This window comes from Myotis lucifugus, unplaced genomic scaffold (genome assembly GCF_000147115.1).
Source record: "Myotis lucifugus unplaced genomic scaffold, Myoluc2.0 scaffold_65, whole genome shotgun sequence".
NCBI lineage: Eukaryota > Metazoa > Chordata > Mammalia > Chiroptera > Vespertilionidae > Myotis > Myotis lucifugus.
In genome coordinates, this window is record NW_005871113.1 from 3,515,667 (window position 1) to 3,540,330 (window position 24,664).

General features: G+C 46.3%; 1 non-coding gene across 1 annotated transcript; it reads right to left on the reverse strand.

Moving 5' to 3' along the window:
- Positions 1 to 21,626: 21,626 nt before the first annotated feature.
- Positions 21,627 to 21,817, reverse strand: LOC111826277. Its single transcript, XR_002829562.1, has one exon. It is a non-coding gene; the product is annotated as a U2 spliceosomal RNA (small nuclear RNA).
- Positions 21,818 to 24,664: the final 2,847 nt, after the last annotated feature.

A 24,664-nucleotide genomic window follows, 5' to 3' on the forward strand; every position in this document is an offset into this window, starting at 1 on the left:
AAAGATATAATGTGGCTAACAATTTCCTAAAAAAAACAAAAGAACACCTAAGTCTATGTCTACATGTACACAAATGGCTGCCAGATGCCCTGACCAGTTTGGCTCAGTGGATAGAGCGTCGGCCTGCAGACTGAAAGGTCCCAGGTTCGATTCCAGTCAAGGGCATGTACCTTGGTTGCGGGCACATCCCCAGTAGGAGGTGTGCAGGAGGCAGCTGATCAATGTTTCTCTCATCGATATTTCTAACTCTCTATCCCTCTCCCTTCCTCTCTGTAAAAAATCAATAAAATATATATTTAAAAAAAAATGGCTGCCAGAGAACATTGATCAACACTGAGGCACTCTAGTAAAGTTTGGACTTAAAGGTTAACACTCCTTTAGTCAGCAAAACAAAAAAATTCAAGTCACTTTTCAATGGGTAAAAATGAAGAACTCCACATTTCTCCTCAGCAACATTTAATGCCAGAAGACAATAGAAAACACTTATATGATACACAAAAAAGAAAGTGTGGAACTAAAAAGTTTGATATCCAGGTAAACTGTGTTTAGCTACAGAAAAGCAATCTTGAGCAAGCAAATGAACACTTCTTGAGAAAACTACGAGAAATAAACTTTGGCCAAGTGAGTGATAACTTAGGACACTGCGGTAAAATGATGTGTTGTGAGAATTAAATAAATTTACCAATATAGTCAAGATAAAATCCAAGATGGGAATTACAGTGACAAACCAGAATGTAAATATGATTGGTCTGGTCATTTAAAAATGATTCAGTTAATACAATTAGGAGAAGAGGAATAAAAGAGAATGGGAGGCAAATTTTGTTGATTGAAAGAGGCAGTTAAAGTTTCTACAGTAGCTGGGAGTAAAATATATCATTTAATAGAACAAAGGTAAATTTTTAAAAAGATAACATTATGGACTAATATTAGATAATACTGGAGAAAGAAGAGGATACGAAAGAAAAGGAAATGCATTAATTTTGCCATTGCTCATAAGAAACTAAAAAAACCCAAAACACAAAAAACAGAGGACCAAAAATAGTGCCCGGAATTATAATTATAAAGGTAAGCACTGTAGTATAATACAAACCTTTTTAAGTATCAGAGGGAAAATATTCCCTTTACACTTCCTTTTTTCTAACTAAACAAAATTACCATTGTTCGGGGAATCTGTCTTCCTCCATATGACCACATGTTACCCTAATTCCAAATTCTTCAAGTGATACAGAATTTGTACCAGGACTGGGGTGCTGCAAGAAACAGACCCTGCAATTAGGTTAATGGAGAAAGGAAAGGTGGGAAGCTGGCAGGACCCCCGCATTCCTCCTGTGGAAGTTGGGGATTCTTGTTAGATGGTGGTAAGCAGACAGACTGTCACCTGCCATGTGCTCGCAGAGGTGTGGTGTCAGGGGAAATGCTGGGAATTCAGAATGTTGGCATCTCTTTTATTTCTTGCAGCCTTCTGTCAGGTGATACATGAATGGGATCAGCTCAGACTACAGGTGACCTATCTGAAAACAGAGGGGGGAAAGACAGTGTTGCTAAGAGAGGTGCTTTCTGTCTGTCTGTCTGTGCTCTGAGATCTAAATTGATTAAGAGTCCCATAATGTGAAGCCTTTCAAGGTTGAAAAAGCAGAATTCTTCACTTTTAGATAAAGTCGGTGGGAGCAGAGGCAGAGGCAGGAGATTGAGCAGGAGATAAGATTGAGCCAAACTATCATCTGGATCCCCAGGCCTCTCCCAGCACCTCCTGTTAAGCATTCTCCCTTAGACAAAGGAGACACTCATGCTTATTGTGAAGATGCTGGCTGGGAAAAATCAGATTATGGGTGGTATCTCCCCACCAGGCTATTGTTTCAAAGAGCCTCAAGGCAGAAGCCATTGAACTGAAGGCCAGGGTGATGGACAGAACCCAGAGGCCAGATGGGGGCTAGGAATTCTCAGACTCAAGGACTATGACTAGACAAGATCTTTTCCCTATGGAATTGACTGGGCACAAATTGATCAGAAGCCAGCCTCGTTTTTAAAAGAAATATATTATTGACTGTGTCTCACAGAAGGCAATACCCAGGCCCCAAACTCATGCCCACAGGAAGTGAGCCGCTAAGTTTCTTAGCCCCCCAGAAAGAGTATGCGTCGCAGGGCCCTTCTCCATTTTGGCTTTGGAGGACACTGGACAGCAGGGATTCTCCAAAGAGTAGGACCCAGAGCTGCCTGGCACCACTGGGTCCCTTCCTCAGCCAGGACAGTCAATGTGATTCCAGAGGCCCAGTGACCTCTGAGTACTGTTTCCCAGTCTTCCCATGCCTGAACGACAGCTTTAACAGCAGCTGTTCAGTTCCTTTTGAATGGTGGGTGTTGGGTGTTAGGAACACATCCTTTACAAATCAAAGTCCTGCCTTAAGGAACTGGTAGTCTCCATGGAAAGGCAACATGGAAAGGGCCTTAGCCATACTGCACACACGGGGTGAACCAAAAGAGGGGGTGGGAGGCATCGATTAAGGCTTCTAGAATAACAATAACCCTAAATTGAGATTTGAAAGGAGTTAGTCAGAAAGGAGGCTGGAGTCAAGAGTAGGGTGGGAGCCAGCAGGGTGTATGCACTCTTAGAAAGCCCTCCCTGGTTGATGAGAATGGATTGATGGGCGGCAAGAAGAGAGGGAGGTTTGAGGCCAATTGGGAGGCAGCTGGCATAATCCAGCCTTGAATGCCAGATTTCACCGTTATCCTTATTTGCCTTTGTTGCCATCCCCTGATGTCCTTGCTGAGCCCCTTAGGTCTGCGGTCTGTACCAGGCCTAGAGCCTCATCTAGGAAAGTGAAAGCACATCTTCCCGCAGATGCCCAGTCCCCTCTGTGTCACTTGCCCTTGAGCCTTCCTGCCCCTTCAGGAAAGCTCTCCAGCCAGAAGGTCAGTGCGGAAGATTCTTTCTGATAAAGACTTGAGTCCAGATAAGCTCACTTCCTCACACCCCTGATGAAACAGCCCTGAAAATGCCTTCCCCTGGGCGCTTTCAATGCCCAGCTAGCTCCCAGATTAACATCTCCACTCCCCAAACACTACCAGCAAAGTTTCCCGAGGGCCATTTTTAAAAAATATATATTTTTATTGATCTCAGAGAGGCAGGGAGAGGGGAGAGAGAGACAGAAACATCAATGATGAGAGAGAATCATTGACCGGCTGCTTTCTGCACGCCCCACACTGGGGATTGAGCCCGCAACCGGGGCATGTGTCCTTGGCCCAGAATTGAACTCAGGACCCTTTAGTCCGCAAGCCAATGCTCTATCCACTGAGCCAAACCAGCTAGGGGTCCCTAGGGCCATCCGTAGAATGTAGAGTAATTTAATTGGAGCTCCTGGGTCAACCATACTGTTTAGGTACTTCCGAGGCAGAGGCGCTTCTCTGAGACTGTGATTTCAACCAAAAGGAAGTATATCCTTGAAAAAACTGGCTACCCAGATAACAGCAGAAGTTGTTATAAGATGGAATCTAATACAAAATCCTGCATGAAATATTTACAAAATCTGTTCTAAGGGCACTTACCAACCCACCAAGGAGTCCTTTTACACAAATGCTTAATGTACAATTGCAAAGAGGACTCTCTACCGGGACCCCAAGGTCTCACAAGAGGCGTTTGCTTCAGACAGGAAAGACAAGCGGGAGATAAGAGGACCGCACATCCGCTCAAGTATTTGCATTTGGAGGTTTCCCTGAAAGAGAGTCTCTTTGTACTGTCCTGATTGGGGATTTTCAATTAAAGCCGAGGCCACCAGTTTTAACTTGGTTGGCAGAACAGAGGATGGGATGCCTGGGGGTGGCCCTGAGCCAAGGAGGCTGCCATTGGAGGAGTTGGCCAGGGGAAGGGATGGGGAGACGGCCTATTTCCTCGAGTTTGCTGGCTCCATTTGTAAGAAAAGGAAGTGAGCAGCTCTCCGAGTAGGGGCCCCTCCAGAGAGAGACAAGGGGTCCCACTCACTCTCTCTCTCTCTCTCTCTCTCTTGCTCATCAACAGCTGGAGGGAAAAGACAACCATCAAGGGGGAGATGGCAGGAGAATAAAGAGGCAGCAGCCGGAGTGCCTTGGACTTGCACAAAAGCGGAAAGCCCTGTCAGCGCCCCCTCCGTGGCTCGCATTTTGGAGTGCCCACTCTGTGCTCGTCACTGGGTAAAGCATTTCAATGACAATACTCATTTATCATGTATTCATGTATTTCCACTCCTAACAAATCCATGAAATCTCCATTTTTATCCCTATTTTCCAGCTGAGAAAACGGAGGCTTATGGAAATTAAGAAAGTCATGAAAAGTGAGACAGCTGGCCACAGGTAGAACCAAAATTGGAATTTCTATCTGCCCGACTTCAAATCCCAGGCTCTAAACCACCAGGGTAGACAGTATCCCCTTTAAAGGAGAATGAGATTGTCTTGTCTCACAGCTCTGTCCATCCTACTCACAACTCTAAGAGACCAAGCTGGAAACTCCCTTTGATTGGCCAGTCAGTGAACTTGGTGGCTCCATCACAGGGAGGGTCCCCCAGACAAGCAGCTGTATGTCTAGAGACAGACTGATGAGATGGTGCATCATGGATGGAAATGGGGGGACATGCTCCTTTCCTCTCGTCATGCCCTCCCCCGTCCCAGAAAATTCTACTTAGTTACCTGGCTCTCAGATAGATGGCCTGCTAGGGAGATATAGGTATCAGTTGGTTAGCAGACAAACAAGCAAAGAGAAAATATCTTTCCTGAGCATTGTACTGAGCACTGCAGGAAGACACAAAGAGAAGAAGAAGATGCCCTTAAAGACTCTGCCAGAGAAAGGGGAGACAAGATAAACACACAGGGTGGACCATGCAAATGCCTTTCAAGGCAACAAAGGTGCCATTGCAACCAGTGCAAAGGAAATCCAGGCAGCATGCGGCACAAGAGCCAGCCAGTGGCTGTGTGGTGGGGAATGGAGGGAGGGGGCAGGGGGCATGCCCGGAGATTTCTTGTGGGATGGGTGCGTGGAAATGGTGAACTGGAGCTAAGAAGGGAGAACCTTCAGGAAAGTCTAACAGTCACCATACTCCATGAAAATGCTCTTCCGCCCCTGAACCACACTGCAAGGGCTGAGACTTAAAAGGCTCCAACTTGGAAACCTGACACGGCCACCTCCAGCCTCAGCACCCACCCCCATCCTCAGCTGGCTTGACCACTTTGTTCCACATGACTCTCCTAGTCCCCATGGTTTTGTGCCTCCCCAGGGCCCTGCAGACTGTGCACAGAGTCGTTATTGCTAATGTTCTTCCCCGCAAGCCCCCATCTCTTGGCTTCTGTCATAGCTGTTCAGTTACATTGGCTGATGACCTACTCCAGGAGAATTTGAATTGTAATATGACGATTCTTACAGATTTCAAAACTCAAAAGGATTAATCCAGAAAAGTATTTGAGGATTAGCTCAAGGAACTAGCTGTCAGTCCACAAGATTTCACACCTGCTTGCAGCTCCTACCCTGACTATGCATGTAGTTCATCCTCCACGTGTTCTCTCCTTTTGAGGGAAAATGCCTAATGAAAATCCAGCCCCTTTTCCTATAGGGCTAACATTCAGGCTCCTGCTCTAGGGTGTCTCTGTTCTGATGGTCACAGGAGGGGTTCCTGTACATTGATTCACAGTCCTTCAGCTTGGAGACCACCCAGCGTCTCTCAAAAGATGTCCTCCAGGTGATCGGCACTAAGATGACCTGGAGGTCAGTTTAAAATGCTGACTCCTGGGCCTGCTACCCAACTATGGCAATGGAATCCCCATGATCTAGGATGTGAAGCGCCTTTTCAGCAGCTCTCCAGCAATTCCCAAAGGCAAAGGAATTTGAGAACCTCGGATCTGGTCCACAGTTTGCAAAGGAGAAAAACCAAAGCTCTAAGTTAGGTTCTTGCTTTATATTGCACATCATTACACAGACCTAATGAATGCAACCCTCAGTTTACTAGAATGGGATGGAGTTTAATAGAATGAATCATGGTAGCCCATCATGAGAACCCAGACCACCAAATAGCCTATGGGGAGCCGACTGAAGAGGTAGAAAGTCACTTCCTGGTGGCACTGGGTGTATCTTCAGAGCTTGCCCTTTAATAGCAGTGGGTTCTGTGAAGGCCCCACCAGAGCTGGTCCTGGGGCTGAGGGCACTGAGGAAGCACTGAAGCCATAGGGAGGCAAAAAAGAAGGGATCTTTCAGGGACACACAGTGATTGATCATTCCTCTGTCCCAGCCTCCTGTGCAGGTTGGCCAAGCTCTACCTCTGAAATAGAGATAGAGGAAGGAAAGGAGCTCCAGGCTGGTGAGGAGCCCTCCTCTGCCTGCTGGCAGAAGTCCAGGAAAGGAAGATGAACATTCTATGAGGAATCTTCAACATTCAAGAAGTGCTAGCATTTCCATGGTAGTACTTGGATACAGCTACAAGGTAAAGAATCCACTGTTATCCCCTCCCCTCTATCTAGCCTGCTCGCTCTCACTCTCTCTCTCCCCCCACCACCCCAAATGAAAGAAAGAATAAAAGGAAAGTAGACCATAGTCCTGGGGAGATTCCCAGCTTTCTATAAATGTTTTCTATAAGAGGCTGGAGGCTCACTACCCAGCAGATGGTGACTGTTGTGGTGCCTGGACCACTGAGTGTGTGGAATGGGCGTGTGGGGGTCAGAAGAGGAAGGTAAGGGGCTGCCAGGAAAACTCTTCCTGCTGCACAGTTATGCCTGGGGCCGGATCCTGAATCAACAGAATTGCATATAATACATACAGACTTTCAAGAAAGAATGCAAGATGGTGAGTTTAGGGGAGTTTAATCTAGGGAGCAGTGGGATAGTTCTCATAGGAAAAGGGCAACATCCACAGTGCAGCCACCTTCACCCATCAGGTCTGGCAACTTGCCCGCTTCCCAGAAAGTTGTGGAAACACAGGAGGCTAAATTATTCATTCATACTTGCTCCTTATCTGAGGGAGGTAAAATTGATTTACCTCTGGACATGTTAGCAGCACCCCCTTGGTGATGGTGGTGATGATGGGATTCCCAGCTGTGGAAACTGTAAGATCAGAGATAATCCAAGGAGTAAGGGGAGTGAGGAAGAAATGGTTCACTCAGACCAATAAAACAGTATTTATGTCTAAGAGCCTGAGGACTGTCCCAGGTAAGATAAAGCCAAGATTACTGGAGGTTGGAGAGGAGGAAGTGGGAGGGAACAAGGCAATCACTGTTAGGCAGAGGAAGAAATGCTTCCTCTCTGACCTTGGCCTCCACATTCCACAGGACGGCCTCCAAAAGGGTGGGAACTGGCACAACATTTCTTAGAGGAAACAAGAGCTGGCTTTCCCTGGGAGAAGCCAAAGAAAGGGGGAAGTTAATTAAATGAAAATTGAGGAAGTTTAAGGCCACACACTGGCTGAGAGTAATCTGGGTAAGGTCATCAATCATCATAAACTAGTGGATCTCTCCCCCCACCCCCCTACACACACACACACCCCAAGGGCACACAGGACAGACTCTAGATCAGTGGTTCTTAACCTTCCTAATGCCGCGACCCTTTAATACAGTTCCTCATGTTGTGGTGACCCCCAATTTCATTGTTACAAATTGAACATAATTAAAGCATAGTGATTAATCACAAAAACAATATGTAATTATAGATGTGTTTTCTGATGGTCTTATGTCGACCCCTGTAAAAGGGTCGTTTGACCCCAAAAGGGGTCGCGACCCACAGGTTGAGAACCACTGCTCTAGATGCAACTGAGGCCACTGCATCCCTGAGAAGGAGTAAAACAGGGAGTCAGGACTAAAATATTCAGACAGCCATATTCTAGTGTGAACCAGCCCAAAGACAGCTGTCTCTCTGTGTGAGAATTGTGGGCCCTGAGAAGGAATTTATCTGCTGAGATGGACTCCCTATGGTCAACCAAGGGCCCAGATTTTATGAATAAGAAGAGTCTAGCAGCCATTTGCTGACAGGTGCTTCTCCCACAGTCTGTACATTGGGAAGAACTTCAGACTGAACTCACCTTCCCCACACTGTGCCCTGCAGGTTTATACATCTGAGTCAACCACTGCAGGGAAGCCCTGGTTTTTCCTACAAGGAACTGAGGCAGCCCTGTCCAATCAGAAGTACACAAATTGTCCTTTGCATCTATACTGACGAATCAGAACTGCACCATTTGGATACCTCATTTACATAAAACAGGCCTAATTGAGAACCTGTGCAGGAACTTTCCCTATAAAAGGCAGCCTTCCCTTTGCCTGGGTGGAACACAATTTAGGTTGCTACCTGAATCAGTGTTTCCTGGGCTGCAGCTTCTTTTGCTCAGATAAATGCTTTTTATTCCTTATTACAGTCTAAAATTAATTTTGGTTTACAGATGTAACACTTCATGAGTTTACCATTCATTTGTCAATAATCTTAGCTGTATTTTGAACTTTCTTATTATAATTTTCAGTTTTTCATCTATGTATGCTTTGTCTCTCCTGCTAGATTGTGAAGTCCTTGAGACCAGAGACTCTCTAGTACATTTCTTTTTCTCTCCATATCATTCCACCTATCTATCATTGTGTGGTGTTTTCCCCTATGGTTCTCACTGCTAGAAATGCAGAGATAAATAGTGCCTAATCCCTAGCTTTCATGAGTTTATGGTGTTATACAATATGTAAGTACATAGATGTCATATTGTATATAATTCCACCAAGTACCAGTGTTAAGAAGGAGGCATATGGGAGTATAGCTAGGAAGAGCTCATTCAAACTGGAATGAAATAAACCTGGGTTCAAGACCCAACGTTGCCACTTACTAACAATGAGACTTCTGTGAGTTATTTACACCTCTCTGTATTGGAGAAATAACAGAACCTTCAGAGAGACAAGGTGAGATCAAATGATACAATGCATGGCGTAAGCTCATTACAGGGTCTAACACAGATAAGTGCTCACATTTATTAGCAAAAAGAGAAATAGAAAAGGAAGCTCATGACATGATGCCAAGACATTCACTTTTGATTCTCCACACAACATGATTTAACCAACAACTATTTCCTTGGGGCATTTTCAAATTCCCTAAGTGAAGTTCACCTGGGTGAGTGGCCAGGAATCTGCAAAAGGTGAGGAGACCTTGAGCTTGCTTTTGAACTACACTGACCTCAGTTTCCAACTCAGGAGTTCTTTCTCAGCTGGAACCAACAAGGAACTAAAGCCACTAACAGTCCCTCCAATGTGCATGCAAAAGCTCCGTGGCCACCAAAGAAGGACTTCAAAAGGGCTATTGAAACGCATGGTGTCTCCCAGAGGGCATACTGTCCTAAGCTGCTCTCACTTCCCTGTCTGCACTTTTTTCTTCATGGGGAGGCCTGGTAAATGGTTGAAACTGGGGGCTGGATGAGCAGTTGTGGGCTAGGATGGTAGACACTCCCTAGTTGTACTCCCCTCCAACACCAGCTTCCACTCAGGGGTGGTGCCCAAGCCCCTGTGTGTGTGGCCTCAATGCCAAAGAGATGTTTTCTTACTCGCCGCCGCCCCCCCACCCCCAGGCTACACCTCCTCTCACCTGGTAATGGATGCCCAGCTAAGGAGGATCTCTAGTGATGAGTTTGCAATAAAACCAAATCACTGGAGCATCCACATGCTCTGTTCCCAATTTGCCATTAACCTGCTCATAAGGCAAAGGATTCAGGTAATAGAGGTGACACACAATAGCTGAGTCCAACAACTATTTTTAACGGCACTATTATGGGGTATACTACGCACCAGGCACTGTTCTAAGTAATCTCTGACACTGGAAAGGCTTCTATGAGTTTGAAAGGGACTTTCATATACATTTCCTTTTTAGTAATCATAATAAGCCTGAAAGGTAGGTTTGTTGTTTTTTAATCTAAAAAAAAAATAATAATTTCCAGAAAGTAAAGTTATCCATTCAAGACCATTCAGCTTGTGGTAGGGATGACTCATGCCAGATGTTCCGATTCCAAAGCCTGTGCTCTTTCCACGGCACAAATAAGACAAAAGAGAAGAGTTCCTATCCTCAAACTGCTGGTAATAAAGCAGGGGAAAGACTCAAGCATGTAATATTAATATTTTGATCTAGAGCAACAGGTAAGTGGGCCATACTGGGGAATGGAGAAGCAAGGAACAAAAGCAAAAGGATTTGCAAGAAGTATTGGGGTGGGGATTATATTCCTCAAGACTCTGGTTTTTGATACAGGTGACAGAAAGCAACTCAAACCAGCTTCAGGAACAGGCTGCAACTGGCTTCAGGTACGATGGAATCCATCAACCTGAGGACTGTCTTCAGGATTTGACCGCCTCGGGTGCCCTCTTTGCTTTGCCTTTCTCTTTGTCAGCTTCATTCTCAGGCAGGCATCTCCAAGGGGTGGCCCTGCAACTCCAGCCTCACATGCCAGAGATTTAGAAATCTCAGCAGAGTGTCTCTTCCCAGACAATTCCAGCAGAAGACGTGGGTTGCATTTCACTGAGCTGCCTCTCATCACAGATGGGCCAGCTCTGGCCATGGGGTCACCCACAGAGCCAAGGGCTGAGGGCAGTCCCACCAAAATCAAATGAGCTGAGGGGGTGGGATGGTTCCTCAAGGAAAAACTGGGGTACTCTAACCCAGGCCAAAATACTCCCAGGGCTGAGTGGGGGCAGCTCCTGAAGGTTCCCAGGCAGGTGTTCTATCGATGAGAGCAACACCGCGTGGGGCGGTGATGAAGACCCAGGAAGGGGAGTCACAAAGTCCTTGTTCTCATTCCAGCTCTTTCTGCAACTACTGATGTGACTTTGAACAAGTCATTGAGCCGCTCTGGGCCTCAGTTCCTCAAACCTAACAGGGAATAATCATTTCAATAATAGTAATAACAAAAAACCCCGGGGTTGCTGTGAGGTTCACGATATGATCCAATTGGATGAGATCATAGACATGAAAGCCTTTTGAAATGCTAAGTGGAAAAGATTTATAAATATCAGAGTGTATTTGAGGCAAGGGACTAACATCAGCAGAGACAGGAGACAGGAATCAGTAGTGCGTGTACAAGAATAATAAGCAGACTGGACTACTTGGTCAGAAAAGCAGGGCCGATGAATGCAAAACCTTCCGCACGGTGACCCCCCACACACCAAGGCTGAAACTGGGGCTCAGTAAGTCAGTTTTCTCTTTCTCTGGACAGTAGTGGGAAGAGGGCTCTTTCTTATGGTTGTATGTCGGGACCTAGAAAGGCGCCCCAGGTAATCCCAGTTAGGGGGGACTTCCCCATGGACAGCCAGCTTTCCCAGGAGGGGGTGGGGGTGGGGGCCAGCTGGCTCTGCCCGGGCCCGTGTTTGGTTTCTGGGAGGCCCCTTCTCCTGCCCACCACCAAAGAAATCACAGCAACAGGTGGGGAGTGGAGCACTGGGGAGGGCCCTGGCCAAGGTCCCTATGTCGGGACCTAGAAAGGCGCCCCAGGTAATCCCAGTTAGGGGGGACTTCCCCACGGACAGCCAGCTTTCCCAGGTGGGGGTGGGGGGCCAGCTTGGCTCTGCCCGGGCCTGTGTTCGGTTTTCTGGGAGGGCCCCTTCTTCTGCCCACCACCAAAGAAATCACAGCAACAGGTGGGGAGTGGAGCACTGGGGAGGGCCCCGGCCAAGGTCCCTAGAGGGTGGGGCAGAGGGAGAGGAATGGGAAGGTAGCAGGTGGGACTCGGACAGTTATAGCTCTCAGGTGTGACCAGCCCTGATTAAGGAAAATCACTTCTGTTTACTAACCAGTTTGCCGGGCCCTTCCAAGTCCAGCTCCATGGCTGGCTTAGACCTGCTGAGTTTTTCTCAGTCCACGAGGACCAGGGGAGGGTGCTGGGAGGGGTGGGAGAGGGCTGCACGTTGCCAGACCTCTGTGTATTATGGGAAGAGCACTGGCCTGGGGACCTCGAGATATGGATGTGTCTCAGCAGTGTGTGTGTGTGGGTGGAAGGGGGGTGGAGAGGGGGGGTTGGCTGGTCTGTTCAGCTCTAACATCTTTAGGATAAATACAGGACAAAGGAGACAACGCTCATCCGGAAAAACGGAGGGGAGGACTCTGCTCCTGGCCCAGCTTGCAGACACGCTCGGGAGCCCCCTGACCCTCCAGTCCCAGGCCCGCTCAGATGAGATTCCAGAGAGAAATAAGGAGGAAGAGAAATCACTACTCACTTGCTTGAAGCCCTTAACAATTTACAAAGCAATTTCACATAATGTACCTGATACAATATTCCCTGTGATACAGGCACACAGGTTTTACTACAGAAGCCGGTCAGAAAGGTGATGGCATTGTTCAAGATTCCGACTGCTGATCCATGTGAGAGCCAAGATCAGAACGCCCACGTTCGGTGCTCTCTTGCTACTGAGTCTGAAACCCTAGAAGGTTGGCACTATTCTCTGCCCTGGCAAGCCTGTTTGGGTCTCTGGCTCCACCTAAAGAGCCTTTGGAATGGTTAAGGATACAGGGAAAGGGGTCTGAAGGTGTGTGTTATCATCTTAGATCTGCCCAGTTTAAAATCGCTTGGGTGACTTGCTCCGGGTTTTAGTTTTGTCATCTGCAAAATGGAGGTGGCACGATCCGCCCAGCACACCCCCCACGGAGGCCTTGAAGCCTCAGCAGTGGAGTGAGGCAGGAACTTCCTATGCTGCCTGGACAGGTAAGCGAGGTTTCCCATCTCCCTTACTCTGACTCTTCTGCCCTTGACAGTGGATGCTCCCCTCAGGCCAAGCTGAGGGAGGGGACCCTGTCAGTCTCTGATCGATGCTGCCTCTGGCTCGTTCATTCGCTCAGGAGCCCTCTCCTGCAGCCTGCTTTCCCCAACTCTATCCTGGGCAGGCTGCCCAGGGGCCCGTTTTGCTGGAAGGATGAGCCACAGGGAGAAGAGCAGCTCCACAGGTGAGCCAAAGAGACAGTCGGCTCAGAGCCTTTAAAATGTAAAATGTTCTCTCGGGAGTGTGCGAAGACCTGATTTGTGAGAGATCAAAGTCAGGACGCACAGCTCCTCCTGAATCAAAGGCTCCTTGCTCTCCAGAACAGACAGCAAAGACTGCCCCTGCAAGAAGAGCCAAGCATAACAATGGAGCCTGAAAGGCTGCCACCTCCCCCAGGCTGGGAGGGGGCCTGGCTGCCTTTGCAAACATCTGCACCTGGGCTGCACCTGCCAGGCGAGGACTGACCTGGAAGCAACAGAGTGCACCTGCTCTTCTGATGGTCCCACTAAATCCTACCCATGTCTCCTGCCCTCCTGCCTGTGCGCTGGCTGAGGGATGGGGCAGGGAGAGCAGCTTCCAGTTCCAGCCCTTCTAACTCATCCCTCTGTGACCTTGGGCAGGTCTCTAGCTTAGCCAGGTTTACCCAACACTCCTGTGGATTCAAACCCTCTGTCCTGTTCACTCTCAGGGAGCCGTGCAGCTCAGTCAGGACAATGGATGGGGCCCTGCTCTACCATCAGGAATGAGCCATTCATGTGTGATTGTTGGTGGCTTTGACTGAAGAGCACAGAGAAGGAGAGAGATAACCTTAGCCTCCACAATACTGGGTTCCAACTAGATGTTTGATTCAAGAAAATTGAGGCTACAAGAGTGATGGCCGTCAGGTTTCCACCCCCATCCCCACCTTTACAGGTGTCTTTAAACCCACCCATCCTAGTATCAAGGGATGAGGTGTCCCTCTTCTTCAAGGCTAACCAGATGCCCTTGGCTCTACCCTCTCTCATATCTTCAAGACCTTGCTTCATTGGTTGTATTCAACCTCTTCCTCCATGGGAAAGCCTTCCTTTTGGTCTACGAACACGTTCAACACATCTCATCCTATGAAATAAGCAAACTAAAACTTTGCTCCACAACACTCTTTGGCCTTGACCCAGCCTCTTTCCTCCTTTTGTTACTTCTTAAAAGATTTGGCTATCTTCTGGGCCTCCATTTCTGTTCCTCTCATTCTCAAATTAATTTCAATCTGGCTGCAGCCTTTCACTCCTCTATTAAACTTCTCTTATATAAAATTACAATTTGGGGAAATACTGTCTCAAATTCTGGACTTAGGGTGCAGTAACCACCTGTGCCTGGTGAGTGCTGAGAATATATGAACCCCTGGATGCTGGACTTATGGGTAAAAGATGTAAATATGGCCCAGTTATGAGCCATGATGACTTTTGAGAAAAATCAGGGGAACATTGAAGGGATTAAGATTAAAATTACAATCTGGAAGGGTGGATATAGTTAGGTAAAGATTTTTTCAGAAAAAGGACTAAACTTATGCATCACGTAAGTTCACAAAATCTAAGGAGAGAAAAAGAGTCCCTAAGAAGTAACTGCTGAGAATCGATTTTTATCCAGACCCTACAGATATTCAATTTCTCAATCAGACTTTTCAGATTGAAAGAGGATACTGGTGTCAGGTGTGCTCAGACCAGCTCAAGGCATTCTTTTTATTCCCCTGGTGGATGACAGACCAGGTTCCTGGTCTGGGTCAGGCAAACATTCAGGCTGTGGAAAAACTGATGCAGACAAAACACAGCATCTTCTACCAGATCCTAGAGAAATCTGTAAGAATACAGTACCAGGGATGGGGGGGAAAGAAACCAGATAGGGCCAACTCTGGGCAAGGAGAGAGTTATACATGGGAGATCCTGCGAGGCTCCACCTTGAGAATTTTTCATGCACCCTGAGCCATGAAGACTGAAGTTTCCATGTGATTCCAATTTAGACCTCTTGACAGCAACTGGGATTCACATGCTAGATTCATAAACACAGATCAGCGGCCCAGTGAGCTGTCCTGTAATTTTATTCCTGATTAGAAAAAATGGCTTCCGCTTCCCATCTGCCACAGCACCTTAGAGTGAGCAGGAGTAGCTGAGTCAAGTTTTCTCTCGGGCACCTAATCGGACACTGTCTGCCTAAACGACACTGGATTCTTAATGGCCCTTAATTCCATGGCTTCTCGAGAAAGCCACCTAGATTTTCACTGTTGGTAAATCTACTCAGTGCTGAAGAGATAAAAGAGATGAGTCTGTCAGCCAGCTGGGAACAAGATCAACAAAGCTCAGACTAGAAACTCTGCAGTGGATGTTAGGAGCTGGAAGTAATGAGCGTTTGACTCTACAACTTGAAGACATATCCCTGGCAGCTGTGGTCCCTTAGCATGAGGCAGGCATGTTGCCCCAATCAGAGTCAGGCACTCTCATAAGCACCATCTATAGAAATTCTGAGACAAGAGTGTCTACCCCATGACCAGACCTAGCAGCTCCAGAGGAGGGAAAGAGTCATAGTACAAAGGGGAACTGTCTCCCTGTGCTGCATGGCCTCAGAATGTCCTAGAGAAGCATCTCCCTCTGTAGCCTGTACCTCCCCAGACAGCCCTGTACATTTTAGTATGAACTACAGTGGGGCCTTGACTTACGAGTGTCCCGACTAACAAGTTTTTCGAGATACGAGCTGTCTCTCGGCCGATTTTTTGCTTTGAGTTGCGAGCTAAAATTCAGGTTACGAGCTAGCTTCAGATACCCCACCGCTAGTTGGCACAGCGAACGTCACAGTGAATGCCACAACATCAGCCCAGCATCACGTGTCTCACTTGTTCACTTTAATGATTGGACATACGAGTAATTTGAGTTATGAGCTCCGTAACAGAACGAATTAAACTCGTAAGTCAAGGCCCCACTGTAGGTTTATTTTTCCTTTCACCATCTTCTCACTTTCTAATGCTCCTGAAGTAATCTTTCTAAAATGTGTATCTAATGTCATGTTTTTCCCTAATGCCCTTTAATGACTCCTTTTAGCTTTCAGATAAAGTTCTAACGCAACTAAACTATGACACCCTCCGTGATCTGGCTCCTATCTTCCTCTCTTGCTCCCTTCCAGTTCTCTTCCATATATGTAGAAACACATGCAGTTCCCCGAATGGAACATGCAAACTTCTGGCCTCTGTACCTTTGTGCATGCTGCTCTCTTTTTCCAAAATAACTTCCTTCTCCCTGATGTCAAAAGTCAGCTCAAGTATCCATCCCTCTTCACTTTCCCAGTTGGTGAGCGCTCTGTGCCCCCAATGTTCCTAGTCCCCTCTCCTTAGCACTGGTTATCTGCTACTCGACTCTGTGGTTACCATTCTGTCTTCTAGAGTCCTTAGGGTCCTTGGAAGAGTACCAATCATTCATCTTTGTGTCCCAGTGCTCAGGATGATGCCAATCATGTAGTTGGTGCTCCACCAATGTCTTACAGCTAGTTGTGTTTGAGGAATGGAGAAGGGCCTGCATGTGTGAAAAGAGAGGTTCTTATGTGGGAGTGGTGGGAAGGCACTGAGAACACTTTGCTCGAAGTTGTGATGAGGGCTGAGCTCTAGTTTGGTGATGGACAGATGGCCACATTCCTCTGCCCGCTGGCCCTCAGTCAGCTCTTCACGCCACCCAAGGTCACCTCCTTATTGCCCAGCCTTCCATTTCACTTCATTCTTTTGGGTGAGGGCAGTGGGTTTGACCTGCATAGAACTACCCTCTAAAAAAATGAAGCCATTTCACTCCTTCACCAACTAGATCTCTTTCCTGCACACCTCACCCTGTCCCCTTGTACACCTGTTCTCTCTGTGTTAGAGTTTAAAAATGCATCAGTAAGATGTCCCTCTACCTGAGCTGATCCTGCTACTAACACAGAGTGGCAGTTTCAAGTAGAGTAGCCTCCATTTGTCACTTCCAATCATAGGCTCTGCGGAAGGAGACTTAGAAAGACTTCATCGCCTTAAGAACACAGAGGCCCTCTGCCATGGAGCAGCATGCCGACGGATAGACAGATAGGAGGGAGGACAGAAGCCGGCGTGCCCAAGATCCTTCCTGCTATCCACCGGTGCTGTGCCAGCACTTCCAGACCAGGTCCCTGCGAGTGAAACCGACAACTCGACATGGCCCTCATCCTTTCCAATTAGCATCCAGCTCCTGTGCTCTCCCTTTTGCTGTCTGCTTGCCTCTGTGCCTCTGGCCCCCGTAAAGGAACAAGGTCTCTGCTGTTTTCCTTCAAGACCCTCCCTCTTCATCTGAGCTGACTTCAGACCCTTAACACTTAGAATGTAACAGCTGAACATAGAGAGACTCGCCCGAGAGATCTACTGTAGCATCCTCATTTTATAAGTCTGCAAGGAAGCTCAGCTCGGGAGAGCCACTGAGAAATGGTCACACAGGCCAATGTTGAACCAGGTGTCTTCCCAATTCCTAGCCCAGTTCTCTTTGCTACACCAGTGCTTCTCAACTGGCTACCCATTAGAATCACCTGGGAAGCTTAAAACACACACACACACACACACACACACACACACAAACACACCAAAACCCTTGCCCAGATCCCACCCTCCAAGTTCTGATTTCATTGGATTTTGGGGGACTCAGGCACCTGTCTATATACTTTAGGAATTCCCATGCAATGCTAATGTGGAACCGGGGTCCAGAATCACTGCATGGACCATACCAGTTCTCAGCCTCTTTCCCAGCTTCTGTCCACATCCACTGGGTATGGGACAGGATGGGGGTGGGGAAGTCACTAGGAAGAAGGCGGGGTTGCCCTATGGGAGGTAGAAAAGCACTCTGGTAAGAGGTTCTGTGGGCCAGACCAGAGGTCCCTAACTAGTGGTTGCTTCACTCCTTCTGCAGAAGGGGTTCCATTTTGTTTGAACCTGTGCTGTCAACCATTTTTACTGGCCGTGGGACCAGGTATTAATTTATACGTGGTGTTGTGAAGACACAGATAAAAGGGGACTTGATTCCTGGGACAACAGATAACACAAGCAACACATGCAAAAAGACTGAAAATCTTGCAAAGAAATATGCTTCCAGAAGCTCACATATGCACCAGGCCTGGCTGTGAACACAGTTGGCCCTGGAGCCTTAAGTTATTGATCCCTTAGACCAGCGTTCTCAACCTGTGGGTCGCGACCCCTTTGGGGGTCGAATGACCCTTTCAAAGGGGTCGCCTAAGACCATTGGAAAACACATATATAATTACATATTGTTTTTGTGATTAATCACTATGCTTTAATTATGTTCAATTTGTAACAATGTTCTATTATAACACACAATAGATTATATAGATGTCCTATTATCAAGTTATACTCCTCAAATTTCTATCATGTCATTAACCACTGCTACCCCAATCCTATATACTAAAAGCCTAATATGCTAAGTGTCAGGTCATCTGGTCGTCTATTCAACCAATCAAAGCATAATACGGTAAGGCCACTCAACCGCTCGCTATGACATGCACTGACTACCAGGGGGCAGATGCTCTGACCGGTAGGTTAGCTTGCTGCTGGGAGACTGAGAGTGAGATGGGCTGGACACGCCTTGGAGCCCTCCCATGGTCCCTTTTCATCTGGCCAACCTCCCACATCGCTCCCTGGCCCCAATCTTGCACTGGCGGGGTCCCTTGGCCTGGCCTGCGCCCTCTCGCAATCCGGGACCCCTCAGGGGATGTCAGAGAGCCAGTTTCGGCCACATCCTGCAGGCCAGGCTGAGGGACCCCACTGGTGCACGAATTTATGCACCGGGCCTCTAGTATATCTAATAAATGTTTTAAAATGTAAACTCAGGTAAAAATAAAAAATAAAAATGTAAAATAATGTTTCATATATTGTCAAACAAGTTATGTCTTTCCTAAAACACCCAAAAGCATCTATTAAAATTAAAAGGAAAATGTATATGGAAAGTTTTATTTGATACCTATTTTATAGTTAGGACAGTGAGGCTTGGAGAAGGTGAGGAACTCAAAGTCCCCAGGCATGTAGGATTTGGAGTATAGGGCCTTAATAACCATGACACCACATGTCCCCACAGTCTGCCAGCGTTTCAAGAACCTTCTCCTTCCTTATCCAACTCAATCCTCTCGTTGGCCAGGAAAACAAAATATTCTTATCTTCATGTCTGAGTGCCATATTCGAGCCCCGTCTTGGCCTCAGAGGCCCGAGTCTTTCCACGATCCCGCTTTCTCCCAGGGCAGGGCTCCAGCAAAAGGAGGCCCAGCGTGCGAAGGGCAGCTTGCTGAATAAGACTGCACTTTAAAGGATACATTTCTCATTAAATCGAACCTTCTCAACTTAGCCTTCTCCATTTTTTTAAGCCAGCCAGCTGTTTTGACTTGCTGGGTATTTAATTGTACCGCTACATAGGAAAACCCGGCCTCTAGAATCCACAGTGACAAAATGGACAGAGAGTGACATGCACATGTTAGAAAAGGTTTTGCTTTAGCATTCTCTTAAGCTGGTTCTAAATTTGTTTCTTTTTCTCCCTTTAAATATTTGACAAAGTGACTGGGGCAAGGGGGAAGGAAAGTTTACATGTTAAAGAAAACAACCCAGAATGCCTCTAAGTAATGAGAGTCGCTAGACAGAGGCTCACATTTACCCACAGAAATCGCATTATCGACACCGTTTCGGGAACACGAGCATTGCACAAAGAGAGGTGCACCTGAAGCTTCTTGATGTGGAACCGGAGGTTACAACTAAGACTCAAAGGGCTGGCTGAGTGCCTAGTAAGTGAAAAACAGCAGGAGACGTGAATCCGTGGATCCCCCTCTCGCGCTGAATGCCGCCTTCGGAGCCCCAGTCTGGCTCTCCTGGCCCAGAGCTCTGTTTCCCGGGAACCTGAAAACCTGCCAAATCCATCACTCGTGATGAGCGGGTGAGCGGAGGAGCCCCTGATTTATGTCAAACCACCCTGGGGGCAGAGCTGCCTTGCGAAAGGACTGTCAGAACTGATCAATGAATAAACGAAGTGGCTGACCAGGGGGACAGCTCACTGTCTTCACTTTTAGGGATTTTGTAACGGGAGAAATCACGAAGATTCACTCCGAGGCATGACGGTGTTGGCACAAAGCCCCCCTTGTTGTACTTTTCTTGGGGCTAGGGAGGGGAGAAAATGGAAGGATGTCAGGCAAGGGATTGTTGAGAGGTGGTTCCAAGGGAAGATATATCCACCCAGCTCAGTGGAGGGGGTTTCAGATGCTGCTCAGGGACGTTCTGAAACGGGGAGGCCCTGATCTGCATGGGAAAGGGCCGGGCCTGCTGCACAGACACGCACTTGTCAACCTCCTCTGTGGCTGGGCTCAAAACGCCTGTGTAAATAACTCGGCCAGGGAGGATGGCAGAGCAAAGCGCTGGCAGTTATTGTGCTATGAAATATGCATTAATTGCATTAAACATTCAGTCCGAAACTCAGCAGCGAGGCCCTTTTTGTCAGTTTTTATAGTGCACAGACAGAGAGACCAGGATGCCGATGGCAATGGCCTTCTGTGTAGATCCCGATGCCGTAACGCCCCGAGCTTCTGCTCAGATGTTCCAGGCGTGGCCTGTGGCTCCCCGCTCAGCAGCACGATGCTGATGGGCCAGGGTCACTCCCTAGGAGCCCCCCACCTCTGCCCTGCTCCCCAGATGCCACAGACCGTGTCTTGAATCTCAGCACACGTCACAGGGGATCCAGATGTGAAGGTGGAGGGCTCAGTAGAGTCTGTCCCCATCAGCGACTTCCCTCTAACAAGGGAATGTGGTTCTCACTTGGATTTGGTTATTAATTCAAGGTGTGTTTTATAAGGGGAAGAAACCATGTCAAAGAGAAGAGTCAAAGGTGTAAGAGAGAGAGATTAATGTGTGCTGGAGGAGTTAAACCTTAGGGTTCACAGTATGTTTGGTCTTTCAACTTACACAAAAGGAAGGGCAAGAGTCTCACCCTGGCATTTAAGGCCCTCTTCACCAAGTTCCCACCTAACCTTCCCAGCCTTACAGTCCACGGTTTCCCTACCCCTAAGCCAGTGATGGCGAACCTTTTGAGCTCGGCGTGTCAGCATTTTGAAAAACCCTAACTTAACTCTGGTGCCGTGTCACATATAGAAATTTTTTGATATTTGCAGCCATAGTAAAACAAAGACTTATATTTTTGATATTTATTTTATATATTTAAATGCCATTTAACAAAGAAAAATCAACCAAAAAAACGAGTTCGCGTGTCACCTCTGACACATGTGTCATAGGTTCGCCATCACTGTCTTAAGCCATACTCTTGCCAAACTGGGCGGCATGGTCCCCAAATTTGCTTTTCTGTCTTCCTGCCTTGACCACACTGTTCCACCATCGAGTGAGCATCATCCCCATTTGCCCTGGAAGGCCCATGTCCCAGGAGCCACCTCGGGGCTCTTGGTCACCCTGTGGTTCCCTGGGCCTGGAATTGATGGCCTCCCTCTCCATTTTTGCCTGGATAAAGCCTTCAAAGTCATGTCAGCTACCACAATCCATTACACAGTTTTTAACATTGATCTCTCTCCCTCCATAAACCTCTAACATACTTCATGGACGCCTCTCCCTCTGTCATTCATTCAACCATTTACAGAGAGCCCCTCTGTGCCATGTCTTCCGCCAGGCACCCTGCCCACAAGGTCTGTGGCGGAAACAGATAATTCAGCACTTTTAATGGGGTAAAGATGCGCATTGTCTAAGGATTAAAAAGAGAGAAACCGACCAAGAGTGATCAGAGATTTAGAACAAGGGAGATTGCTGTAAAATTCTGAATATTCTTCAGATTTCACTTCCAGGACAGTAATTCCTGGTAGATGTAAGGACTTTGTTACTGACATCTCCTCACTGGAATTCTTTTTTTTTTTTTCTTTTTTTTTTTTTGCACCATTCCCAGAGGTACTGCAATACCAGGTCGATGCGTGGAGTAGACAGAGCAAGCTCCTATTCCATCTCCCTACTCTAAAAATACATTTAATATAATGTCCTCGGATAGAGGACATATCAGATATTAAACTGATAAGAACAGATACTACACTTGATCGGAGCCAAAAGGCTGAGAAGTGATGGGATTTCTTTTTAATATATTTTTTAATTGATTTCAGAGAGGAAGGAAGAGGGAGAGAGAGATAGAAACATCAATGATGAGAGAGAATCACTGATCAGCTGCCTCCTGCACGAGCTCCCAACCTGGGCAAGTGCCCTGACTGGGAATCAAACCGTGACCTCCTGGTTGATGGGTTGATGCTCAACCACTGAGCCACACCGCTGGGCCTCACTGGAGTTCTTGATACAGTAAGTGGAAATTCTATTATGTTTATACATTTCATCTTTATGGGGGAAATAATAATATATATTCATTTGGGGAAATTTAGGCTGTATATCTGTTTATATGTGTGTTTTGGGGGAAGGGGATAATTCTATACCATCATCCAGTAATAACCACTGTTCACATTTTGGAATATAATCTTCCAGACATCATATAGAAATAAAGATATAGACTTTAAAACAAAATGAGATTTTACCACACCTATTGTTTTATAGCCCAATTTTAACAACAGACTACCTCTCCATATGTTTGTATATATGCATAACACACCTGCCCCATTATTTCTAAGAACAGTGTATGTTTTATTGTGTGGGTGTGCCTTTATTTATTTAACTAATCCCCTATTATTGGACAATAAGATCATTTGTAATCATCTTAAGCAATAGTTCGATAAACCTCCTTAAATATACTACATAATTTCAAGTCATCCAGTATTATCTGAGAGCTAAACCCTTCACAATGGAATGACTAGGACAAAAGATGAACTTATTCTAAGGAGTTCGATACATATTGATGTTTCCTCCTCTACTTCTTTTTTATAAAAGTTGTTTTTTTTCTGTACATTTTGCCAGCCAACATATATTTTGTCAAGTTACAATATCCGGGGTCCCCAAAGAACATCTCTCCAAGCCAATGCCAACCTCCATGATCACCAAATACACAAAAGCAGGAGGAATAAATCCAGGGGTGGTGGAAACTAAGGAGAAACCCAAACTAGCCTACTCTGGCGGCAAAGCAGTTAAGCTGTCGTCTTAAGCTCACCCCACCAGAGTGACTGCCGCTCGTTCAGAGGGCACCCAGCGACAGCTGTTCACCTGGCCTAGCGCGCTCTCCAAAGCAAGATCCCCATATGTCGCCGGGAGAGGCACGTGAGCTGGATCTTAGGGAGAAAACGTCCTTGCTTCCTGCTTCCGTGTGACGACACTTCAATCAGAGAGATGGGAAGAAAAGAGCCCGAGTCGCGGAGGAGAAACTTGTCGCCGTCATTGTTTTATAGGGTTCAAAGGGCTCTCCTTATCCCATTTCACCTGGAGGTGGGCAAACAAAGCAGGTTTTTACTGCTGGGCTTGCCCAGAGCCCACAAGCAGGGACTGACAGAACCGGGCCTGGAATCAAGGGCTTCTCCAAGGGTCTTATCACTGTAAATATTGAGTAAGATACAAAAGATAAAGGAAGTTCTGTGAAGCTACAGCAGAGAGAAAAATGGGAGGGACTAGAATCTGCCTGAAATTTTTGCAAATTTTCATACGTCATTAGAATATATCTGGGGTTTTCAGATTTCTCTAGATATATCTGCATAGATGGGTTACTTAAAAAAAAATTTTTTTTTTTAGCATTGGGGGAGGTGATGGGCCATGGCCACAAGAGACATGTGGGTGTGGAAGTTGTGAAATTGGTCGTCTAAGGACTGTAAGAAAACAACTGGCCATGTACTCAGCACCACCTTGTGTTTCTAGGTGAGCCTCAGTTTGGCCATCTGAAAAATGGGGATGCACATGGACTTCTCAGGGTTGCTGCGAGCTGCTTTGTTCAATAAGCAGCCACCAGCACGGGGTCCTGTACTGTCTGTTCTTTGCAATCAGCCAGTTTTGTCTCTGCTCCTGGACTCAGAGCTCTCAGAGCTCGTGGGAGCACAAAATATATGCAAAACGCCTGCTGTCTTACAAAATGGCACCATAACATCATCTATTTTATAGTGTTACACATCAAGTTTAATAGATTTTCACTAATTTATATGGTGATATATGGAGATGTTTTTACATAAATGGGTTCGTAATATAGTTTTCTTTAACTCTTTAACAATATAACTTAGATGTCTCTTCACGCTACATAATTATTTCATTGAATGGACTGAAATAACATAAATTTACTGAGCTTCTCTTGTATTGATAGCTTGTTGGACGTTTGAAGTCTGTGACTATTACAAACAATAATACGGGTGCTTCTTTGGAGTCAAACCTGTAAGTAAAAATTTAGGGTCAGAACTCATGTATCTTTCACATTTTGATATAAATGGTCAAATTGACCTTTGAAGGGCTATTCCGAAATACGCTCCTAAGCATGTGACTATTCCTATTTGGTCTAATATATGCTTGTCTTGTGTGTCATTTGTTTGTAATTTTGACAACTTCCAGAAAAATTATATCTGTTGCCATTTAAATTTATTTCTTAAAGAGTGAAGTTGAATATTTTGCTGGCAATTTGTACTCTTTTTGTGTGAATCACCTATTCACGCCTATTGTCAACTTTCCTATTGATTTTTTTAGTGATTTATTTGAATGCATTATATATCAAAGGTAGTAACTCTTATCTACAAGTTTCAGGTACTTCTGTTAAAATTTTAATCCTTTTTTATTTTGACATAGAGAAGTGTGTGTGTATGGGTTGTTGTTTGTTTGAGGGAAATACTAATATATAATCATTTTGGAAAATTTAGGCTGTATATTTATTTATATGTTTGTTGGGGGGGGGGGGTGTTATTCTATACCATCATCCAGCGATAACCCACTGTTCACATTTTGGAATATAATCTTCCAGACTTCATATAGAAATGAAGATACAGATTTTAAAACAAGTTGAGATTTT